An 18,048-nucleotide genomic window follows, 5' to 3' on the forward strand; every position below is an offset into this window, starting at 1 on the left:
CCAACTACCAACATTTTAGATGTACTCTAAAGTACAGGGTAGATAATGAAAAAATCTGTTGTGCCACCAACCACTAGTTCAAAGTATATTTCTGGTAACTAAAGACTAGGCAACTTCATTGAAGTCACTGAATGGTGGTTAACGTGGTGTGAGAGCTGTAGGAGTGACATTAGTAAAAGTAGGTATTATATGAACCCTGCAATGTAAAATTTGATTTACAAAACAAAGTTAAAACATACATTTTAAATTACAAAGAGAAAATACTTTTTGTATCACCCAAGCAAGCATGTGAACAATAGCTATCAATCAAATCTTTATGTAAATGTGACTAAGATAAATTGTTGAAAGGCAAACAAAGAGGAGTCCAATCATCACTTTTCAATATATCTGAGTTGGCAAAGATCATATCAAAAGTATGGTAAATAATAGTGTAATTGTTTCAAGTCAATGTTGCAGAATGTCAAGAATGCTTGGGAAGCCATCTTGCCATATCTGACAGAGTATTGAGTTTTTTGGTTAGTGGGGACGACCTGCAATCTCACCATGAAATTGTGAGGTTGTCCCTATAATTGCAAGGACCCTTTGTAAATTGTGTCAGGTTGCCTCAGGGGACTACCACAGTCTGCTCCCAAATCTCTTCCCAAAAGGAAACATTTTTTATAGAAGCTATTGTTCCTCCATAGATCACAGGCAGCCTCGAAAATGTGTCCTGTTCGGAATGCAAATATGGAGATAAAGATCTGCAGAACTTTGCAGGCCACCAACCCTGCATAGCCAACTGCAAACTGCAAGGAGTTGCAAATAGAAATCTGCCCAATTGATATTTATCAGGGAGCTTGCTCTGCGACTCCCTATCAATGGACATTTTGTGATGTGACCTATTAGTACTTAGGTCACATCACAAAATGACAGGTGCCCACTATTTGTGACCTGCCTATTCTTACACCTGTCCATTATCCACATCATGTTTGTTCTACTGCTCTCATGTTATGTTAGGTATGTAATTGGAGTTTAATATAGTACAATATTTACCCTAGGTTACCTTGGTGCTGGGACCTATTCTAGAAACGGTGGTGGAACGGGTACCAAAACAGAACCAGCTATATTTCCTATATCTCCTAATTAATAGTTTTTAGAAATGTTAACAAATAATTCAAGGAACAACTGTGCAAAATAATATCCTTTGCCAAGCGTTTATTTTATTTGATTCCAGTCAAATGTAATTAAACACACATTAAACACACATTTTGAGCACTAGTTGTTGGCTCAGATAGCACTACTTGATGGTTAAAAGGGGACATTTGGACTCCAAACATGATCTTGTTTATATTGTTGAGTAGGGTGTAGATGTTCCTTCTAACCATTCATCCTAGGCAGACATTCAAGAACGATGCAGCCAACCCAAGCAGGAACAATGTCACATGAACATTAGTCATCTCTTGGCAAGGCAGCCCTAGTGAGGTTGCATGAGCCACACTGATGCTGTAGTAGCCCAAATGCAAAGCTCCCCATGATGTTCTTTTACTTGTACTCAATAGAAAGTTCTAGACTGACTCATTAACAAAATCCGTACATGTGTACAAGAGCAGGACAGAACATGAAGCATTAGAAATGTCTGAAAAAGACGAATTCTGCAGTGAAATATTGCTAGCTATCTCTGTCCCTTTAGTATCTCCACTAAAAAAGGAGTGTTCTTGAGAATAATATTCGTATTGTACTGAGAGACAGCCAAGTGCCTTAGTTATCATTAAAGTGAAAACATCTGTTCTGCTTTCACATTTAAGAAATTATTTCAAGTCTTTATTAGCTTTAATACGAAGATCACAAATAAATGTACAAAAACACATTTTTGTCCAAACCTTAATGTAATTGTAGCTGGGTATGCTTGTTTTTGTGGTTTGGAGTAGTGTCCTTCAGTTCCACCACAGCTTTCCAGTTTTTCAAACATACTCAACTATTTAAAAAACCTTCTAGTCTGACCAAATCCAAGATCTTGTGTTACAGTGTCAAGTTAAATTAGTGTTGCAGTTTTTAGTATATTTAGTTGTTAGGTTTGGATCAGATACAAAAGGGTTCAAAAGGGTTCTACAAAAACACAAACATTAAGAAATGTAAAAAATGTATGCCAGACCCTGCTGAACTCAATTCTTTGTAAGTGCATGGTCACCCAAGAATATCTTCAGTGGTTGTCAACAAAATACACCTAATTGCGCAGTCCATCATCATGCTTGGCAAATCAACTGGTCCTGTAACACCACTGCAGAGAAAATAATAGAGGTAAAATCTCCACCCGTACTGCATAGTCTTCCTCTAGAAAAGTATAGGGATTTTATTTTTAAAAAGTGTACTTAACTCAAAAAAATATTTAAAATATTTATATGTTACGGTACGCTAGATAGGGACCCGCCAAAGATTAACACTAAGACACATATGACTGCCAAACTAAGAGACGTTATGAGGAATCTACACTTCGTAGATGTGTGGAGAGAAATGCACCCCACATCCAAAACATTTTCTTGTTACACACCTACACATGGGGTGTACAGCAGACTAGATAGATTTCTCCTTGCCAACAATGGCACATTTGACGTCCGCCGAGTTGTTTACCAGGTCAGGTTCCTATCGGACCATGCCCCCCTGCTATTGGAATGTGAGACACACATACCCAAACCAGCGATCCCCCTATGGCGTTTGCGACCTGAATTACTTGGCGATATTGAATATAAAAAAGATCTTCAGGATGTGCTGAATGGATACTTTAGTGCAAATTGGGGCATGGCCATGACCCGTGGCATAGAATGGGAGGCCCTGAAAGTAGTTATCAGAGGCGAAAGCCTTAGTGAATCATATGGTATCAGGAAACACCTAGACCAAGAGCTCACACAACAGGAGGACGCATTGGTGGCAATGCAGCGCCAAGTAGATAACAGTGACGCATCGGAGTATGACTGCCTTGTGGTGCGTGGTCCTTTGGGGTAGACTGGATAATTATGTCCGCCAGGATTATAGACAGCAGCTGTTTCAGGAGGGGGACCATTCGGGGCGTAAGTTGGCTTGGATCCTCCGGCGTGAACATCTCATCCCCGTCATCCTGACGCTCCGGGAAACGATTTTATGATAGTTACGAGTGAATTTGCACCTGTGAGAGCACTTGAGGAATATCTATGCCTCACCATGGAGCGTGGGTGGGGCCCGGAAACATGAGTACCTAGATGGACTCTGCATGCCCTGCCTTACTGATGCTCAGGTTGGGGAGCTGGAGGGTGAGGTGTCGTTGAAGGAGCTACAGGAGACGTTGGGAGGTATGGTGTCCGAGAAAGCGCCTGGCCCCGACGGGATACCAGTTTAATTTTACCAAACCTGTTCCGCAGTGGTGCTTCCCCGCTTGTTGGACATACTTCATGAGGCATGGAGTGAGGGTTTTTTACCAGAGTATATGAGGGAAGTATTGATAGTTATGTTACCGAAACCAGGGAAGGAAGTTGAGGACCCGGGCTCCTATAGATCGTAACGTTGATGTTAAATTACTAGCTAAAGTTCTGGCGTCTCGTTTAAGTACAGTGGTGGCACATTTAGCGCAGGGAGATCAATGCAGATTTATACCAGGGAGGGGGACTCATATGAATATACGCCGCTTATCACATTTAATGTACGAGACTCGTGACTCTGTGCTTCACGCAGCACCGGTGGCCTTAGATATAGAGAAGGCATTTGATACTTTATCCTGGGAATACCTATGGGAGGTGATGCGCAGGATGGGCATAGCTCCCGTATTCCTTTCCTGGGTGCGCCTCTTGTATACAGTGCCTCAGGCGCTAGTGCGTACGGGGCGATAGTGTCAGATTCCTTTACCATCGAATGGGGCACGCGGCAGGGATGCCCCTTGTCATCACTGCTGTTCGCATTGACCATGGAGCCCCTAGCCATACAACTGCGGTCTGGCATGGGTAGGTGGGGCTTCTGTGTAGGGACGTGAACACATCTTATATCACTGTATGCGGATGATGCTCTAGTGTACGTTACAGACCCAGAGCGGTCGGTCTCCCTCTTGTTGAGTATCATGGATGTTTTTGATCAGGTATCAGGCCTCCGAGTTAGCCGACGAAAAACAGTGTTATTCCCGATGGCAGGTCTGTCGACGATGGGGGCATCAAAATTACCATGATTGGGTCTGACCCAGACAGAGTCCTTTCCATATTTGGACATCCAGATAACGCACTCCCCGCAACTGCAATTTACTTTAAACATGGGGAGAGTGCTGGAGGGCCTCCGTGCCTCTATTCAGTTTTGGACCTCCCTCTCATTATCTGTTATGGGTAGAATCGCACTTAGTAAAAATTATCTTACTCCCATGGTGCCTGTTTATTATGCAGAATTCACTCTGTGAGCTTCAGACAACTTGATAAATTGCTATTATTTCTTGTCTTGGCAGGCAAGAGATGAAGAGTCTGCATGGAAGTATTGAAGCTAGACCTAGTTAGTGGAGGCCTGGGGCTGCCAGACCTATATTTATATCACTTAGCTGGGTGACTGTGTCTGTGTGGCGCGTCTCCTGCACATTCTAATGGGTGGTTGTGGGGTTCCGCAGGGTGCCCCCTACCTGGTGGAGCAGGTGTCGAGGCCCTGGGAGAGAACGGTTGTGTGGGTTCTGCGCAAGGCTCCATTCACGCGCCTGCTTCCGCTATGGTGGATCCGACCCTTTGTCAAAGCTGCTGAGGTGATGGATTTTGCGCAGTGGCGTGCAGGGGGCTGTAACAATGCAGGTGACATATCAAAATTGTACATTTATCATGAGGGAGGAGGTCGAATCCCTTTTTGGAATAGATCAGAGGCAGTTCCTGCAATATGCAAACATATTGCAGATGGCCAGGGACATTTGGACATCCTTCTCAGAGGAAACTGCTGAATCCCACCTCCTGGCGACACTTCTTGATCCTGGCGGTGACCGCGGTCTCCTATCTCGAACATATAAGGCTCTAAAAGGAGATAGGCATGTGGGAGACTAGGGAACGTTGGGAGGCTGTCCTGGGAAAGACACTCACGGATGGGGAATGGAATAGAACTTGTTCCCTGGTGCGGGATGCGACTAGCAATGCTAGATTTAAGTTGACACACTTTTATTACTTGCATAGAGCACACCTGACACCTCAACGCTTGCATAGAATATTCCCATCAAGGTCTGACAGCTGTGCCCACTGTGGCGTGCCGTCAGCTTCATTTGCACATAACGTGGATCTGTGGCTCTGTTCAACCCTTTTGGCAACGAGTGGTGAAGATGCTGAGGGAGGTGACAGCTGTGGGAGTGCAGGCTATGATGAAGCACTGCCTGCTGGGTCTGCTCCCCATTTCTAAAAAGGGACGCAAAATGGCATATAGATTTGTGCAGTTGGGTCTTATTTTGGCGAAGAGGTGCATTGCGATCCGGTGGGCCAGCCCGAATCCCCCCGCTCCATGTTACTTTTCTGGGTGATTTAATTGAATGGGCAACTGCAGAGGAATGTTGCCTACAAAAGGCTAGAGTGGATGAACATGCTGAACGTGATCTGGCAAAGTATGATTAATGAGTTACCCAGTGTGCAGGAGAGTGAGAGGGAGGACTCCTTAAAAGACGCTTCCACTAGTTGAACTCTGGCCATGGTTAGGCCACTCAAGAAGTGAGTATGGGAGTTATGGGGGTATGGGTGTGGAGTTTTTGAGAGAAGGGGTGATTTCATCTATCTCTCTCTTTGTGTGGGTGTCTTCATGAGTTGGCCCTCCTCCTTTCTTGGCAAGTGAGAGTTCCCTGCGCATCCACGGGCTGTAGTCCTGCTGCCCCCCCCCCCAGGCATCTCCCCCACATGTGATCATTGGCTTGGATGAATGACTGATACCCGTTGCTCTCACTCCTGGTTTGTCTGTGATAACTAAAGATTACAGTGTTATGTTCAATAGTTAATGTGTTAATGTATACTGCACTGAATGTGTAAGGGATAATGCCACTAGTCTCTGTGCTTTCTTTGTTCTGTACTTGTTGAGACGACCTAGCCTATTACCATGATTGTGTTACTTCTCCATGCACGCTAGGTTATGACACTGTGTGCAGAACCGGTGCTGTGGACTCCAAAATGGTATGGATATTGGTCTGAGCGGCTGGACTGAAATATACCCCTAAAGAGATGTGGATATAATGTAGTGCATATTTGTACGTGTTCTTTTATATGCATAAGTAAAAAAAAAAAAAATTGTTAAATATTTATATATCAACTAATAGTGTAAATGTATTTATTTGACACATAGAAGAAACAAAAAAATGCTAGAGTACTATTAACTTTATTTTGAATGCATTGTTTATATTCAATATATTATTTAATTTAATATATCTGTTATTAATTTGCAATTATGTTTCTGAACTTTAAACTAAATATTAAATTCACACCTAAAGAAAACATATATATGTTGATACGCATTATAATTAAAACAAAGTGATGTACAGAATATATCTGAAGTAATTCAGTAAAATTATATTTTAATAAATAAAGATTACATTGTTTTAATATAACAAAGTTGTTAAAATATGTTTTAATTAAAAATAAATATGCACTCTTTTTAGTTTTTTTAACATTAAATTACCTTTATTGACATTTTAACATTATTTTCTACGAAGATTTATGTAAAGTCCCTAACCTCCAATATTTTTGATGGGTGGCTGTTGCAGTATAAGTGGTTGGCCATGTGCGGTGCTGGACTTATCTCTATTGTTTTTTTGCAGAAGTAATTTAGAAGTGCATTATGTGAATAGCTTTTTGTAGCAGGTTTTGTAGTAATATTGTACTATAAAATGCATTTTGGGAATCAGAGCCTCTGTGTTGCAAATTACGTCTGTTATGCCACTCTATTTGAAGGTGAAGTAACCTCCAAGCAGTTACATTGACACACAATGGTACACATCATGTGTAGATCCACATTGAAGGATACCAGACAAAGCAGCACATGATAACCCTATCCCAACAATATTTAAATAAACAACTGAGTCCTTCTTTCCTGCTAACAACATTTGAATGGGTATTAAGCAAGCCATATTTGTTCCTACACACTGTTTGTATTAAATCATTGTTTTGAAATCAATTTTGCCGTTACAGGTTCATTGTAGAATTATACCAGTGATGATTCGTAACAAACAAATTAAATGTTCACTTGTGGTGCTCCCATTTCGATTTGGAGGTGGGGGTAGACATGGGCTTACAACAGTAGACTAATCTCTGACTCCACCTGCATGAGAGTCAGTCAAAGTTATGGTCTTCGCCTTCTGAAGTAGAGAAACCATCACTCATTTTTCATATGTAGCTAAGGAAAATGCACAATAGCCACCCCCTCTTCCCAGCACAAAAGCTCCTTTCACATCAGGACCATTGTTATTTTGTGATCAAGATACAAACGTCTGTTCTGAGGGTCTGTTTCTTGAAAAACAAAACAAAAACTACATCCAGTGGGTGCAACAAACGACATCTGCTCAGCAAAAGATCAGTGCTTTAGTGGCTCAACTGAAGGCACAGAGATCCCTCCTATCTGTCTCTTATTTCAAACCAGTGAAGACGCAAACAGTCTAATCAGCAATCTTATTTCCATCCCCATATCCCTATAAAGGACTTGTAGAACTATATCCTATTCTGAGTTAATTTATCTGAATTTTATTTTAAAAAACACGTTAATCAGGCGGCATGAGTAGGCCTGTGATAACAGAAAGTGAAATTAATTACTAGTTATGTAACTTCGTGCAACACCGAAAAGTTAAATCATCTCCAGTCTTTCGAATAGTTAATTGGCCAATCAAGGCAGTCACTATTTTAAATACTTGAGAATAAATAGGGAGACCTTGTAATTGTGCAGCATTCCAGCTCTCATGGAATAATAGTGTGCCAAAAATAAGGGGAGAAAATCCATCAATCAGAAAATCAATCAGTGAATTTATGTTGCACCAAAAACCCAGGGCACTGCTCTATGACTTCATATAAGACACTAAGTATTCTGTACAGAGATTATGAATGAGAGATTATTTTTCAAATGTTTCTTCTTAATATGTATGCCTAGATGAGAGAATAAGATCTCCCTAGTCCAAGCCGGCTTTGAGATGGGACAATCAACTATTAAACAAATGCTAATTTTACACCTCCAAAAGAAGTATAGCAAATGAAAGCATATGCCATTGAGATTAGTATGCCAAAACAAGAGACAGACTTCTGATACTGTAGATTGAAACTTCTTGAGGAAGAGATCAATGCACCTGGATATTGACCCACTGCTAGTAACCACAATCAAGAATCTCTACAGGAAGTCACCAATACAGGTTGGAATAAGACTGAAGACTCAGTAGGGGAACATGACAAGGCTGCCTCCTCAACATTGCATCTTTGAACCTTAATCCTAAAGACATCTATTGAGGTTCTGACCAAGATTCATTTAGATGTGCTGAAAATAGAACAGACAGTAGCAATACTTCTCTATTAGGATGATTCTACATTTATTACCAGGACTACCGTAGCACTCAATCATCCTCTAAATAAAGCAAAGCATTGAAAAATGAACAAAATGGAGATCATTCAGAAGTCTGCCAAAATTATGGTTTGTGTGGCACAAAGGAATCAGTAGTGTGTTGATTCTCAGATTAATACTGGGGCCTCCAAATAAAAGAAACTGGCCCATCCAGGAAGAACATATGATAATAAAAGCTCCCTTGGAATCAAATATCAACAAATCAATGGATTATAATACATCAAAATTCCATGACAATACATAGGATACAAAGATCAGTGGAACCAATATTTATGGTATGGAGCTATGGAGTCAGAGTATGTTGTGTATTAAGATTGACAAATTGGAATGAACTATTGGGAGAGAGTTCCTTCAAGCTGCAAATGTGTTTCATAAAGCAGGTATTCAATGTAAATCTATATTAGAAAGATAACACGAGTCCTGCCATTTATAAAATTAGGAACTGCACAAGCTAAAGCTAGCTTCTGGACAGTTGTCAGATGAGTTCCTTGCTACCAAGCTACCCTTGCCACATAGTAACCAAGAAGCATTAGGCTTGCATAAACCCTTAAAATTGAAAAATCTTCAAAATTAAGAAAAGCTGATCATTTTGGCCAGGCCAAACATATGCAAAGATTATAAAATATGTGCAAGATGGATACAACTTTTACAAGATATAAATGTCCTCCTAAAAGGCTTAACAGAGCAATCCACACCAATAGAGATCATGATGTTCCAGAGTTTGGGGTGGGATCCCCGTTTGAATGTACTGCTCAGGTCCATGACGGCCAAGGAAAGATAACTATCTTTGGCCTTAGTATACGTGCTGATTATTAGTTGTAGGTTTGAATACTACTCTTCTGTTCCTAGGCCTTTTCTAAAGTCAAACAAGACATCTGACAGAAAGCCGTTTTGATCTACCCAGTCTTCCAATATCTCTAAAATGACCCTCTCCAGTATCTAACTGATGCATGGATCAAGGATTTATGTCAATAGCATTGAGGATCCAACCAGCTTCCTATTTTAAGGATTGCCACTATGATGGACTCAGCCCAGGTTTGTGGAAACAGGCCGAAGCGTACTAAGTTTAAGAAGTTTGTTGGCAAAGGTCTAGATTTCTTTTGCATATTTCTAGGAGAACCCCATCCAGGCCCACCACCTTAGACAAGGGACTTAGATCCAAACAGATATCATCCATGCTACAAGTAAACAAAAGGCGCTCATAATGTATGGAAGTCTCTAATCGATTACTATCTTCATAAAAAGTTGCAGAGAAGTGACAATTCATTACATTTCAGTCACCACTACACTGTGTCGGTTGTTGACAATCTTCAGAAAACGGGAGCTGATAACTCACCAGAATAAAGTGTTGTCATTGGTGGCACTAGCTTTAACAAGATTGTCCCATGCTCCTTGCTTTAGAGTCACTTTTCATTTGGATGAGACTGTCTTATAGTGTGCTCTTCCTTTACAGATAGCACTCCTTGATTTTGGAGTAGACTTTAGGGTGTTACAAGGTTTAACTTGGGCTTGCCTATTTTTTTATGAAACCAGCTTCTCTTTTGACTGCTTTTGGAATTTTTGTTTTTTGAAAGCAGAAGATGTGTCAATCTACAAATATTCTCAAAGGATCCGATGACTTGAGAAGGAGGAGGAGGGTATTCTTACAAGCATACCTGAAAGTCAGTTAATGCTAACCCCACCATACATTTTAATATCTTAGCAGGGGAAAGCCTAGGCTATTTTAAGTGTAACACATTCTTTCTATGACTCTTCATGTTGGCTCATCTCTCTCAATGCATATTTGGAGCCAATTATATGGTAAATTTCATTGATGCCATCTTATGGTCACTCCAAACTGTGAGGCAGATTTAAGGAAAGTGGTGCTGCACCCAGTGCAGCACCACTTCCCTTGGGCCCCTTAGTGCCCCCCTACCGCCACCATGTGTTCGCCATCTAAGATACGGCAAACCATGGCGCAGGGTAGGGGGCAATAGCATCATTTTTATTGATGCTATTGATGTAATCTGCAGGTTAAAATATTGGCCCTACTCCTGCAGACTACATAGGGGCCCATTATAAATAATGGAAGCCCCCTTTTAACACTTGCTCTGAGCAGACATTAAAAGTGCTGTAAACAATTATGGCTATTTTTTCAGCCCCACTAACGGGTGAACACCCCCTCTGCATAGATTATGCCTGGCACAGGCATAATGTACTGCAAAGAGTTACAATGTTGCACAATGCATGCATTGCCCCACTTTGTAAATATGGCGTTGGGATTTTGGCCATCTAATGAAACATTAGCATAAAAAAAAAAACTCTAATGTGTTGGTAGATGGCATTAGGGGCTCTTAAATGTGCCCCTGTATGTTTAATTCTATGTTCGCTGATATGCACCTTTAAGTCACAAACTCCATCAGTTACTAGATGTAAGCTTAACCTCGCCATGAGGTTAAATAATGCCTCTCCATACTGGGAATGGGAAAATGGATTTGGTCACTCCCACGTTTCCTTCCACCGTCATGCTTTCTTAGGTGGCTTCATGCATAAAAGAGCATTTAATCACCTGCCCATGTAAATTATTTTATGTGCAAGAAATAGGTTTCTCTATAGAGTCCACATTTAGACAAAGTATTTTGAAATGTGGAGATTCTAAAAGGAACCATAAAACATCTAGTGGGAGGAGGACTGAGATACAAATGGCTAGGTAATCCGTGGGGCTACCTGATGTCGAGGGAGTTGCAGGTGAATTATATATACTAAGCACTTCCACTGCCTCTTCATCTAGAGACCATGTCAGATGATTTTGTACATGGAGACAGATGATTTTGTACTTAGAGACCTCAGTTAATCACTCCTCATAGAAGGCTTTATTTGCTATCCCTGCACCATTCCATGTTAAGATATAAATGGATCATAGTAACTTGCATATATGTATAACCTGCATATCTATACTTATCTTCTTGGTTCTGAAGAACAGGAGCCTCAATTATGCTACAGTATTAAATATTCACAATATCGCCAAAATGGAAGTTCCACATATTTCAAAAGTCTCTATTCCTTCTGTTTCCAATCCTAATGGTTGTAAGGATTCCGGGGGCACCAAAAGAGGTAAAAAGGATCCATCTTCTCCCACTAAGTCTCAATGACCACTTACATTTGAAGATATTATGGATGAACTAAAGCTCATAAAGCCTTTTGTTATGGAAACTAATGTAGCATTACAACGAATTGAAGAAAAGTGGTCACGTCTGGATTCAAGACTTACTGAAGTGGTAGACAATATGGCTAAATAAATCACTTTACTTAAAAAACAGGCAAAGGACTTAGAAAACCGCAATCGAAAAAAATAACCTCTGCAAATATGGTATTCCGGAAGGATCAGAAGGCCAGCATATGATAACATTTTTGCAAACTAATTTTCCAAAGATTGTTGGTATGCAGGCCACCACGGTCCTTAACATCCAGTGAGCTCATCGTATTGGATCATCTCAACCATCTTCTTCATCTAAACCAAGAGAAATCATTGCCCTTTTTCTACAATACTCAGACCTAATGACAGCTTTAACAGCTGCCAAACAATGTAAACAAATGCTATGGTCTGGCCAAAAGATTTTCTTCGGTCAAGATGTAGCCAGGGTGACAGCTAACAGAGGAAAAGAGTTTCTAGATCTTCGACCAGCCCTAAGATCTATGAACGCTAGATATGGTCTTATCCATCCTTGTTTCTTTAAACTTTAAAGTAACCTTCAAAGACAGAACAACTACTTTAAAAAATCTGTCATATTTGAAGCAATTTATATATACCCACAAAGGAGAATGTGTGTAACTTAGTATGACTTGATTAATTATTGCAGGACTTTTCATGTTTTTTTCTTTTTCCTTCACAGGTGTTAAAATCACTGTTTTGTCCAGTTGAGAAATCTCCTTCTCCAAATGTTCTTGTCAGATCTCCTCATCACATTGTTATTTCCCTTATTGGTAAGTCTCGTCGTCAATTGTTAACATTATTGGTACATATTTCTGTTTTGATCTTTCTCCTCCTTTATGCTATTTAGTATTTCAACTCCTCAGAGGTATTGTTGTTTATTTGCCTCTTGCTCTACCCTTCCTCCCATGCAAAATATTTATTTTTTTCAAGACACTTATGACTAAAGCTCTTTGGCTTTTTGTCATCTCTTTCTTCCTCTATTGTTGGGGTGCTTGTGCAACTTCCCTATTCCTTTTTCTCTTTGATATTTTCTGTTTTTTCTTCTTTCTCTCTCTTTCATTTCTTTTGTATGATGCAATGTTGGCTTCAACAAGCAACCACATACAGATTCACGTTCATAACTTTTCATTTCATCTCATTCATATGTTGTCGGCACTTTAGGTTTACTTATGGTTTTGTTGTCTAAATGTCTCCCAATGTTCCACAAATGACCAGTCTTCGTATTATCTCATGGAATGTCAAGGGTTTACGTAACCCGGTTAAGAAACAAAGAGTGCTCCGACATCTTTATAAATTAAATTGTCAGATTGCTCTTGTACAAGAAACCCATCATAAGGAACAAGACTTTAAAAGTTTAAGTAGAAATTGGGTAGGTCATGTGTTTGATTCCTCTGCAGTTCACAACAAAAATGGGGTAATAATTTTGTTTTGTAAATCCTTACGATTACAGGTTATAGATGAAGTTAAAGATGATGCAGACAGATGGATTCTATTGACAACTAAGATTAATGGCATGCTATTTTCCATGTGTAATGTTTATGGTCCCACTGGAGTAAAACCTCAATTCTGTGTCAATTTTTCTTCTTTATTACTTTCTTTAGTAGTAGGTGATTGGAACCAACTATTGGATCCTTTTGTTGATCGTTGCTCTCAAACTCATTATATCCCTAACAAAATGCAAAAAGCATTCCATCAAGCAATTTCCTCTAGAGAACTACATGATGGATGGAGAACTGCTCATCCTGACATATTAGAATTTACAGTTTATTCCCCAGTCCATCACTCACACTCTAGAATAGATTATATATTTGTTACGCAAAATATTCTACAATTAATTTTGCATGCGGATATTGGGTCTATTGTTATATCCGGTCATGCTACGGTTATCATTGATTTGAATTTCCCAAGTAGATCCCCCCTCTTCCAACCACTGGAGATTTAATAATTCTTTATTACAACAAAAGCTATTATTGAACCATTTACAGTGTTTTCAAAATAATTTTTTACAAATAATCTACCCTCTGATACTATAATTAATTTTATATGGGATGCTTTTAGAGCTACCGCTAGAGGTTTTAATATAAATTACGTTCCAACAAAAAATGAAAGCAAATCTTAAAGCTGCCTCTCAACTGCTTGCACAAATTAAACGTCTTGAACATGAATATTTCTACCCGAACAAACCAGATACTTCATCCAGGTTGATTGACACTACATTACAATATAATAAGCAGTCTTTGGAAAGTGCATGAGGTACTCTACTTAAAATGAATTCTAAATTTTATGGGGGAAAAAATTATTGGCAAATTATTTAAAGATTAAGAAACAAATATCTGTTATTACAGACAAACATGGAAACAGACACACCAGTGACTCAAAAATCCTGGAATGCTTTACTGACTACTATACCACATTATATACTCCTGAAAGAACTCCTAATACAAATGATGTTGATATGTTCTTCCAGTCTATTCCTATGTAAATTGCACATAAAGTATATTTATCTCCCTTAGACTCTGAGTTATCTGAGGCAGAGATTAAAACTGCTATTACCAAACTTCCAAAAGATAAAGCCCCTGGCCCTGATGGCTTCTCAATTGAGTGTTATTCTAAATTTGATTCCATTCTAGTTACAAACTTACTATCCACTTTTTTACAACACAAGATCAAACAAAAGGTACTTTTTCTGAAGCTATGTTATGCTTAATTCCTAAAAAAGATAAAGAACTATCAAAATGCGAAAATTATAGACCTATAGCCCTTATAAACACTGATTGTAAAATCTTTGCAAAAGTCCTTGCCTTATGTATTAATCAGTTCATCCCAGATTTAATAGACATACATCAGTCAGGTTTTGTTCAGGGACGATACATATCGGATAATTCCAGAACTTTTCTTAACATTATCCATCTAGCTTCTAAGCCTAGGGATCATATATCTGCTATAACTGAAAAAGCCTTTGATCGGGTTTGTTGGGATTTCATGTTTGGTGCATTAAAATGGCACGGTTTCAGTCCTCATATTCTTAAACTTATTAGACTTTTATACTCCTCACCCTCTACATCTATTTTGGTTAATGGTAAACAATCCCAATACTTCCCCTTACATAGAGGTACTAGACAGGGTTGTCCGTTAACACCTCTTTCATTTATATTAGCCCTTGAAACGTTTTTAGAGAAAATACGCAGATCATCTAACTTCTATGGCTTTAAGCATAATGATTTGGAGATTAAATTCCCAGCATATGCAGATTATATTTTGCTTTTTATCTCTAACTCCCAAACAACTATCCCTGAATGTTTTCATTTGTTGCAAGGTATAAGCTTAATGTAGACAAATCAGAGGTTTTGCCATTAAATGATTACTGTTTATACAGGCTTTACTTGGAACCCTAAGCATATCAAATGCCTGGGCCTCTTATACTCTAATTCTATTAAAGGCACTATCCAAATCAATTTCAGAGAAGTTGAGTCAAACATTTCTAAATTGTTCAATAGATGGTTCCCTCTATATTCAACTTGGTGAGGAAGATTGGCCACAATCAAAATGATGATGTTGCCTATTCTCAATTTTTATCTGTCTATGCTCCCAGTTAAGCTTCCCTCCATTTTTAAACAAAACTATAAATACATTATTTATGATTTATTTATGGAATAAACGTAAATCCCATATATCATTAACAAAATTGCAGGAATCCAGAGAAAACTGAGGTGTCAATTTTCCGTGTCTTAAAAGATATCACTCTGCTTTTGTCTTGAAACAAATATGTATGTCCCTTTCTTCCACCTTCCAGGACAAAACCACCATTTTGAGTCAACTAGAACACTCACAAATCACACCATTTCCTTTCAGAGATACAATTCAGCTTTGAAAACCCTCTAAATCTTTCCTCTCTCCAATAATCACTTACTCTATCTCTATTGCCATGCCATTACGTATTGCCTCTCATTCCTCACAGGAGAATCTCAAACAAACTCCAATATGGTATAATAAAGATGCCAAATTAAATAATAGAGTTCTTGCCTGGAAAGAATGGCTACATAAAGGTATTATAACCTTATATCTTTTCATTTCAGATAATGGTCTACTTGACTTTCAAGATATTCAACAAAAAAAATCATATTTCCTCTCATTATGCTGTGCAGTACCAGTATTTTCAAAATATTCTCTATAAAAGTTTATCTCAATCTTCGAATTTACTCCCCCCGACAAAGACCCTCTCCCAATCTCATAATTGTTCATCACAAGTTCAAGCGTCATTTATAAACAAAACTTTAATAAATACCTACACCATGAGACCAAAGTCTAAAGTAGAATTAGCACTAGAACAAGATTTCAGTCAACAGCTTCCTCTATATACATGGAACAAAATATGGTCAAAACTCCACACAACTTCCCGCTCAGCATCTACAACCCAAACGTTATTTTATTTTTATAACAGACTGTACTATACTCCTGTAGATCTTTATAAATTTGAACTTACTGCAGACAACAAATGTTGGTCGTGTTCTCAAGAAAACAGTCACTATATGCACATGTTTTTTGAATGCCCTTTAGTTAAAACCTTTTAGGTACAAGTTTGGAATAAAATTAATCAGATTTTGTCTACCAATGTACTTTTCAGTATCTTACATGATTTTTTGGGTAGTACTTCTTCAATATGACTGTCGCAAACTATGCTTGGTAAAGTCGTTGACCTACTTATTGCTAGTGCACTGCAAATTATTACTTCTAATTGGAAAGATACCACTAAAATATCTGTTGTCGCTTGGTGAAATTGGATTTGCTACAACCATAGAATGGATCGTGAAATGCTAACAATACTCAACTGCTCATCAAAAGAGACAAGCTATGGCTTCCTCTTACTTCTTTTCTCTTGCAACAAAAGACTTTTCATACCACTGCCAATACTGTTTTTGAACCTCCTTGATTGCCTATTTAGAAGCAATGGTTGCTTTGTTATAATTATGTGATTTTCAATTGGCATTGTTTATCCTTTTTCCTTCTCTTTTCGCTCTTCTTTTTTATCTCTTTCCCACAACCTAATAAAATGCTAGTATTTTATAATACAATATCATATTCCTGTTGAGTATATAAATTGTTTTAGCAGATCTGATTATCTATATACTTGTCTAGTTCAATACTCTTTTTTTATTTTGTTCGGATGTATGTAATACAATTCTATATGTTTCCTATTGTACTAATGTATGCTAACTTATTTAATAAAGCATTATTAACCAAAAAATCCATAAATGGAGTTCTAAAGAACATCACTCTTGTTGTTGACCTTTCTCTTGACAGAGTACTCCTCATGTTCCCTCTCAGTTAACTAAATTATGCAATCGATATTTAAAATTGGGAGAAAAGAATGTATTTACATGAGTGGCAGCTGGTAAGCTCAGGGACTCTGAAATGTGATTTTCAGAAGTGGGGGTGAAAGGCCTGCCTAACACTGACAGGCAATCCTGTCATCTGTCTATCTATCTAGCTATCTTTCTATCTATCTATCTATCTATCTATCTATCTATCTATCTATCTATCTATCTATCTATCTTTGCTAGACAAGCAAGTTAGTTTGAATATTATGTCTTGGCTCTCTGCCCCTATAAAGAGATTGTTCAGAGACACCATCCCCCCCAGAGTTCTCTGGTCTATAAAAAAGCCTATAGAAACAGCTATAATTTCAGTGATTGGGAAGGGGTGACAGCTATTCAAATTGAAGACATATGTCAGGTGTCAGATAAGAAGGTTCTCTAAAGTTAATGACAATGCAATCCCCTTCACACAACTTTCTTTTTGGTCCCTGTCGATGATATTCTCCATCACAATTGCTTCTGCTAAGCAATGTACATTGCTCACCCTTTTTGACAACCAATGTATCACTTTATTTCTTAGTGTGATATTAGATTCAATTGGTCTAGGGAAGAGAGGGGGAGAACCTTTAAAAATTAAAACATAGAGGGTTGCTTCAGGAGGTATATGTAAAACTTGTTTGTCATTTAAAGAATTAAACTCAGCATCATGAGTTGTCAGGCCACAGAAATCCTTTAACTTTTTAGCGTGATTGGCCATGACTTGGCCCGCACTACTGGGCCCACCCTTATAGGTGCTGTTTTGATTTTGACCACATAACATTTGTTTGGAGCTTGAGGAGTTAGTCCTGTCATTCCCTGCCCTGACAGTATGGGGGAGTTTAGGAGACACATGTGTTACAATGCCGTTATTGAGACCCTAAGGGTCCACTTGACTTGTCAGCTTAATATGTTTCACCAGATTATTCAGGGTTTGTTCCAAATCCATGTAGTTAGCTTGGAAATAACCTTCGT

At 38.7% G+C, this 18,048-nt stretch overlaps 1 protein-coding gene across 1 annotated transcript in view; it reads right to left on the reverse strand.

Annotated features, from left to right (window-relative positions):
* The window catches only part of PODN (podocan), a 403,282-nt gene that overhangs the window by 173,554 nt on the left and 211,680 nt on the right, over positions 1-18,048 (reverse strand). The gene's annotated exons all lie outside the window — the stretch shown is intronic.

Source organism: Pleurodeles waltl, chromosome 4_2 (assembly GCF_031143425.1).
Source record: "Pleurodeles waltl isolate 20211129_DDA chromosome 4_2, aPleWal1.hap1.20221129, whole genome shotgun sequence".
In the NCBI taxonomy this organism is placed as follows: Eukaryota; Metazoa; Chordata; class Amphibia; order Caudata; family Salamandridae; genus Pleurodeles; species Pleurodeles waltl.